At 38.9% G+C, this 6238-nt stretch overlaps 1 pseudogene; it reads left to right on the forward strand.

The window, feature by feature from the left end:
* The first annotated feature begins 1232 nt into the window (after positions 1–1232).
* LOC112670853 (golgin-45-like) lies at positions 1233–5381 on the forward strand (annotated as a pseudogene).
* Positions 5382–6238: the final 857 nt, after the last annotated feature.

Genomic DNA, 6238 nt, shown 5'->3' on the forward strand with positions numbered 1-6238 from the left:
ATTCACTCAGAAAGAGACTTGAAAATGTGATAAATATACTGATTTTCAATTGCTCTATCTTAAATCTCACCGAATATAGTATATTTAGGGTATGTTTAAATGTATGTTTATATGTGCAGGTGTGAAAGTATATACATGTGTAAATGTCTCTGGTGATATTTCTGATCTTCATCACCAACATTATGCATATGCTAGTATGTTATACAAACATAATGATGTCAGACTGGTTGTTCTTTCTAAACTGTTTCTATGAGGGAGGGGCAGGGAGGAAAAACACTCCCTTTTATTTGCCTTGTTCTTACAGTTCTTTCATTATTCTTGAAGTTTTGTTATGATATATAGAAGTAATGAGTTAACCCCAAATCTCAGTGGCTTAACCCAACAATATTTTCCTCTTGCTCACAAAACAGATCCAGGGAAAAGCTAAAGTTGGGTAGTGCCTTGGATTCACAGTCACTCAGGAATTTTGGCTCAGAGGCCCCACTATCTTATATCTGAATCATCTGGAACATACAGTTTTCCCCATCCACGTGATGAGTAAAGAAGGAAACCTTTCACTGGTAATTACGCATTTTGCTTTGGAAAAGACATGTAATTCCATTGATCAGAACTAGTCACGTGGTCCCACCTAACTGCAGAAGGACTAGGAAGTATACGAGATCACATGAAATCATCAATGAGCTGTCTTTGCTGCGCTATATTCCAGACCTATGTTTGTTGGGCAAGAGAAATTATAATGAACAAGTGAAAAGTTTAAATACCAAACTCTTTGTTCTTTTTTCTTTATTCCAATGGCACAGCACATATAAGACATAATGACATATTTAGAATCCTGACCCACTTTCCTCCTGATTTTCATGCTGAGGACACTGTTCCTCTTTCAACAGTCAGCTAGCTCATGAGCTAGATGTGGACGACTCAGGGTGTTGGAGCAGTGCTGAGAGATTTAAGGGGACTCTGCTTACAAAAAATAAACGCACAAAACCCTCCACATACCAAACTAAACCAAACCACTGTTTATGGGATATAAAGTTAATTTCTGGTTGAGAACTTAGAGGTTAGGGTCAAAAAACTAACCTTAGCTTTTCCCCTTTTTTAGCCCATTTTTTACTTTCTCTTTCATTCTCTATCACTAATCTCCTTGTAATGAGGAACAGTTGAGTGAACAGAACCAATTTCTATCTCTAGCTATTTACCATAAACCACTGCTTCTTTATTCAATCTTTCCCCATATGACCCTTTTTAGAATTGGAGTTGATAAAAACCAAATGAGACGTTGGTGAGCTACAACACTAATCAGAGATAACCAGCTATATTCACATTGTAGAAAACATTAAGCTTCCTTTTAACACCTTAAAGATTATTCTTTTCATTTAGTAACAACTTAAAGAGTAATCCAAAAGGAATGTGCTGATTTTAATAGCCACAAAACGTCTAGCTATTTAATAAAATATCACAAGCTGGTCTTGAATTACATTCAGGAGCAAATCAAATAACATGCAGAGAGAGACATATTCTCTGGTGGAAAAGCCTGTAGTGAGCCTCAAAGTCATTTTTACTTCATTCAAATATGAATATATACTTATACAACAATTTAGAAAAAGACTTTGTGGAATATGGGTCTGGATGAATTTCTTGTGGTACCTATTTTTGCAAGTTTTTTAAAACATTGAAATCACTGTTGTGGGTTCTTAGAGATGAACCATCTGTCACAAATCAGAATCAACATTTATTGTAGCTTATTAAGAGGAAAAGTTGCTAGCAAAAACCATTTAAAGTGTAAAATTGGATATTGAAAACTTTTTTTCCCATAGAGGTCTTTAAAAAACTGATTAGATGTTCATCTGTGAAAATAGTTTTGACTTGTGTAACTAGATAATTATCTCATATGGTAGATCACTAAAAAGGTGAGAAATGTATGGGGACAGAAGGAAGGCAGAGGAGCATAAGCACGTGTATGCATGTGTGGGAGGGGGAGAGAGAGAGAGAGAAAGAGAGAGAGAAAGAGAGGGAGGGAGAGAGAGAGAGAAAGTGAGAGAACGAGAGAGCGAGAATGAGAGAATGGGCCTGAACTTCTCAGGAGAATTATGTTTGTAGGAAATAGAACAGAAAAATTCGAAATTGCTTTTGAAGGTAGCTCACAAACTATAACGCACATTATAAACTGAAGTGCTACTAAATAAGTTGTAACTTAGTTAATGTGAGTACGTCAATATATGAATATATTATCACAGTTCAAATATTTATACCTTGTTAACAAAAATGTCATCATAGGAGTGATAGCATCATGATGTCAACACAGGTCATTCTCAACTTTGGTCTCCCTTACAAGAAGACCAGATAGTAATTATCCACAGACAAGATATCATTGCGAAATCCCAGAAACTGGGGGCTAAAGCACAAAGACCAAATAGAACCACATTTGAAGGGTAAGAAGAGTGGCTGCACTCTGCATTGCCCTCCAAACCCCAAGAACAGCACAGCATCGCACTGAGATAGCCTTCCTGGATCTAGGTTTCTCCAGTGCGGGGGGGGGGGGGGGAGGGGGGGAGAGCTCAAGGTGAACACCTGGCTGCCTCAGCATTTTGAGGCACTTCCCAGGAGGTCCACTCAGGTCTCACCTCACAGGAATCACTGAGGAAATCCGTAGGGCTTGACCACTGGAGATCAGATAGAAAGAGGGAAGCAGAGTAGGGCTTACACACCTGGTCCTCAAGTCTTGGAAGGCTGCAATCCTCCTCTGAGGGGCACTGCAGCAGAGATCCCACCCATTTGCAATGTACATCTGCAGAGGCAAGCTGGTGGCCCTATCTGGCCTAGAAATAAGCTCACAGATATGTAGTCAACTAATATTTAACAAGAGAGCCAAGGATATTCAATGGAGAAAGGATTCTCTTCAATAAATGGTGCTGGGAAAACTGTATATTCATTCTGTAAAAGAATGAAACTGTGCTTTTATCTAATAGATTCCCAACAAATAACTTGAAATGCTTAAAGATTAAAAGTAAAATCTCAAATCATAAAACTCCTAGAAGAAAACACAAGGAAAAGCTCCTTGACATTAGTCTTGGCAATGATTTTATGGATATGACAGTCTAAGCATAAGACACAAGAGCAAAAATAAACCAGTGGGACTAACTATATCAAACTAAAATGCTTCTGCATAGAAAAGAAATGACAAATGAAATGAAAAGTCAAAATATTATCTAAATAATGAAATTAACCATTCATTTCCATATGAGATTGTAAAATCTTTGCAGGCAGGGAACTTGTTATACTTCTGAATTTTCTAGAATATCTGTTAAGACATCAAAGTATACAATAAATATGTCTTGCCTAATTAATTCAGTCAACTTTAAATCTGACTTTTGTGTAAAGATATCTTTTTTTTCCCTTGTTTTAGCAAGAAAAAGAATGAGAAAAAATCTTAAGCAGTCCCCAGGCCCAGCACTGAGCCCGATGTGGGGCTCAATCTCATGATCCTGAGATCATGACCTGGGCTAAAATCGAGTCAGATCCTCAGCTGACTGAGCCATGCAGGCATTCCACAAAGATACTATTCTACCTATCAGTGCTTTGGAGGTTTGTTTTCAGAGCAGAGAAAAAAAAACAACAACAACACTTCTTTATACAATGAAGGACCTAATGACCTCTTCCATAAATACATTTCACAGGTACAAGAGTACTCTTTTGTACTTTGAAAAGAATGATTTACTTAATATCAAAATAAATGTTTTGCTCATATAAAAGCTATAATAAAATATTAGGAATAAAATAATAAAAATATTTTTCTTAGAAGAAAAAGAAAAGAAAAACATACAGAATGGGAGAAAATATTTACAAGCCATATACCTGATAAGGGATTAAATATAAATATGTTCAAATACATAAGGAACTACCAATCAATAGGCAAAACATTAGTAGTCTAATTAAAAAATGGGCAAAGAATCTGAATAGACATTTTTCCAAAGAAGATACACAAATGTCCAGCAGATACATGAGAAGGTGCTCAACACCACTAGTCATCAGGGAAATTCAAATAAAAACTACAATGAGAGAATAAGCCAGCAGCTGGATGTCAAGGAAGTCTGGGCGGGTCAGCTTCAGAATGGGAAGGGAGTGTGCGGAGCAGTTAACCCTGCAACTGGGAGCCCAACAATCTGTAAAGTGAAGTAATCTGAAATCAGAAGAGTAAAGAATCTTGGTGGTTCTTCAGTAGAAATATGGAGGTGCATTTTCTTTGATTAAAAACTGCTTTTGAAAGTGTAGAAACCCAAGCCCTTTTTCCTTTAACTCCAGTCTGAGGATACGGGATAGAAACTGAGGAGCCACCGACACCTGTCGAAGCTATGTCTGGAGCCCCACCCATAAAGCATGACACCCTTCAGGATCCATGGAAGGAAGCAGTTCCATCAGAGAGCCCAGGAGTTCTTCAGCTAAGGAAGATTCTCACTGAAAAAGCAGTGGAAGTCAACATTGTAAGAATATTCATTCCCAAAGCTGCTATAACCCAGGATATCCTCAACAGAAATGCGAAGGTTAGGTCTCTGGGACGTCATAGAGGAGACTTCCTTGGTCAACCAGAGGGAGTTGTAGAACCCAGAAAGGAACCACGAGAGGAAAAGAATATATTGGAAAAGCTGAAGAACTCTTAAAGGTTAGTACAGGACAAAGAAGGGCTTTCAAACCAGCTCAGTGTACAGACAGAGTCAACAGTGAGTTTCAGGAGTTGCTGGTGGCTGCTGGGGGATGATCGATGATCGTCGGTATCAGTGTGAATGTCTAGCCCACAAGAAAAATCAGCTTATTTTGGAAAATGAAGCCCTAGGTCAAAACACATCTCATCTTTCTGAATAGTGCTGGGATGGGGGGCGAGGTAAATTCCTCACAGGCAGGATTACAGCAGAGGAGTTAACCAGCTCCAGAGCAGGTTGGCGGCATCAAAACTGTGATGACCCAGAAATTGCTGGGGGAGCTCCTAGTTTCTTCACAGTTGGGGAAAAAGCGGACTCGCTACCCTGATACACAGCCTCACACCACAGCAGGATGAGCATTAACAAGTCACAAGTTGGCAAAAGAAGTAAATGCTCATCTTCTGGGGACTGTTGGTGCTAATGGTCAAAATTAGATTCCATCAACAGTTGAATCCTGCAGCACCCACCCCAGCAGAAGAAATGGCTGAAATGGTTCTACGCATTTTGGATCCGGTTACGTGCACAGAAAGCTCACCTGGATAATCCATTTTCTGAGTCTTCACCTTACTTGCTACAAAGAGAAATATTGGACAATTTCATCCCTATACTAGATACGGAAATACAACTTCCAGTTGCTGTAATCACTGCCAGGGAGAACTTATTGTCCTTTATTTATTTATGTTTTGAGACTTTATTTATTTATTCATGAGAAAGAGACAAAAGGCAGAGACACAGGCAGAGGGAGAAGCAGGCTCCTTGGGGGGAGCCCGATGTGGGACTCGATCCCTGGACCCTGGGGTCATGACCTGAGCCGAAGGCAGATGCTCAACCGCTGAGCCACCCACGTGCCCCACTCATTGTCCTTCGATATTCAATATGTTGCAGGCAGGCTACAGGCACTCGCTTCTTCCCAAGAGTCCCTATTATTTGGGATCTGGAGTTCTTATAATGGTAGAAGTAATATCAGTTTCTATTTAGGTAATATATATTCCCCAAAATGTTTTATGTACTGGACCACCGATCACCCTTAATAACTATCTCAGGGTAAGAAAAGAGTGAAACAGTGAGGATATACTTCAAGTGGATGATAATTTCCAGGCATTATATGATGCTTCTCCTAAAGGACACTGAAAGAAAAAGGGTCTACCTTTATTTTAGGCCCTAAGTTCTAGCCTGCTATGTACTTAATACAAACAGATTTAATTGTGATTTTCTAATGCAGCTACACCCACTCACTCACTGTTGTCTATGGTTGTGTTTTGTTGTTGTTGTTGTTTGTTTTGCACTATAATACTAGAACTGAATAGATGCAACAGGGCTTGTAAAGCCTAAAATATTTCTTCTCTAGCCTTTTGCAGAAAAAGTTTTCTGACCCCTACTCTAAAGGAATAAAAGCTGGCAGGGGGATGGAAAGAGGGAATGTTTGTTCCCTTTTTGATGATTTTTTTTTGGGGGGGGGCTACAAAAGGGGCTTATGGAAATACTATGGGCGAAGGGACTAATATTTTAAAACTTATTGCTAAATGTTAGAAAAAGTAATATTT

This window comes from Canis lupus, chromosome 14 (genome assembly GCF_003254725.2).
Source record: "Canis lupus dingo isolate Sandy chromosome 14, ASM325472v2, whole genome shotgun sequence".
NCBI lineage: Eukaryota > Metazoa > Chordata > Mammalia > Carnivora > Canidae > Canis > Canis lupus.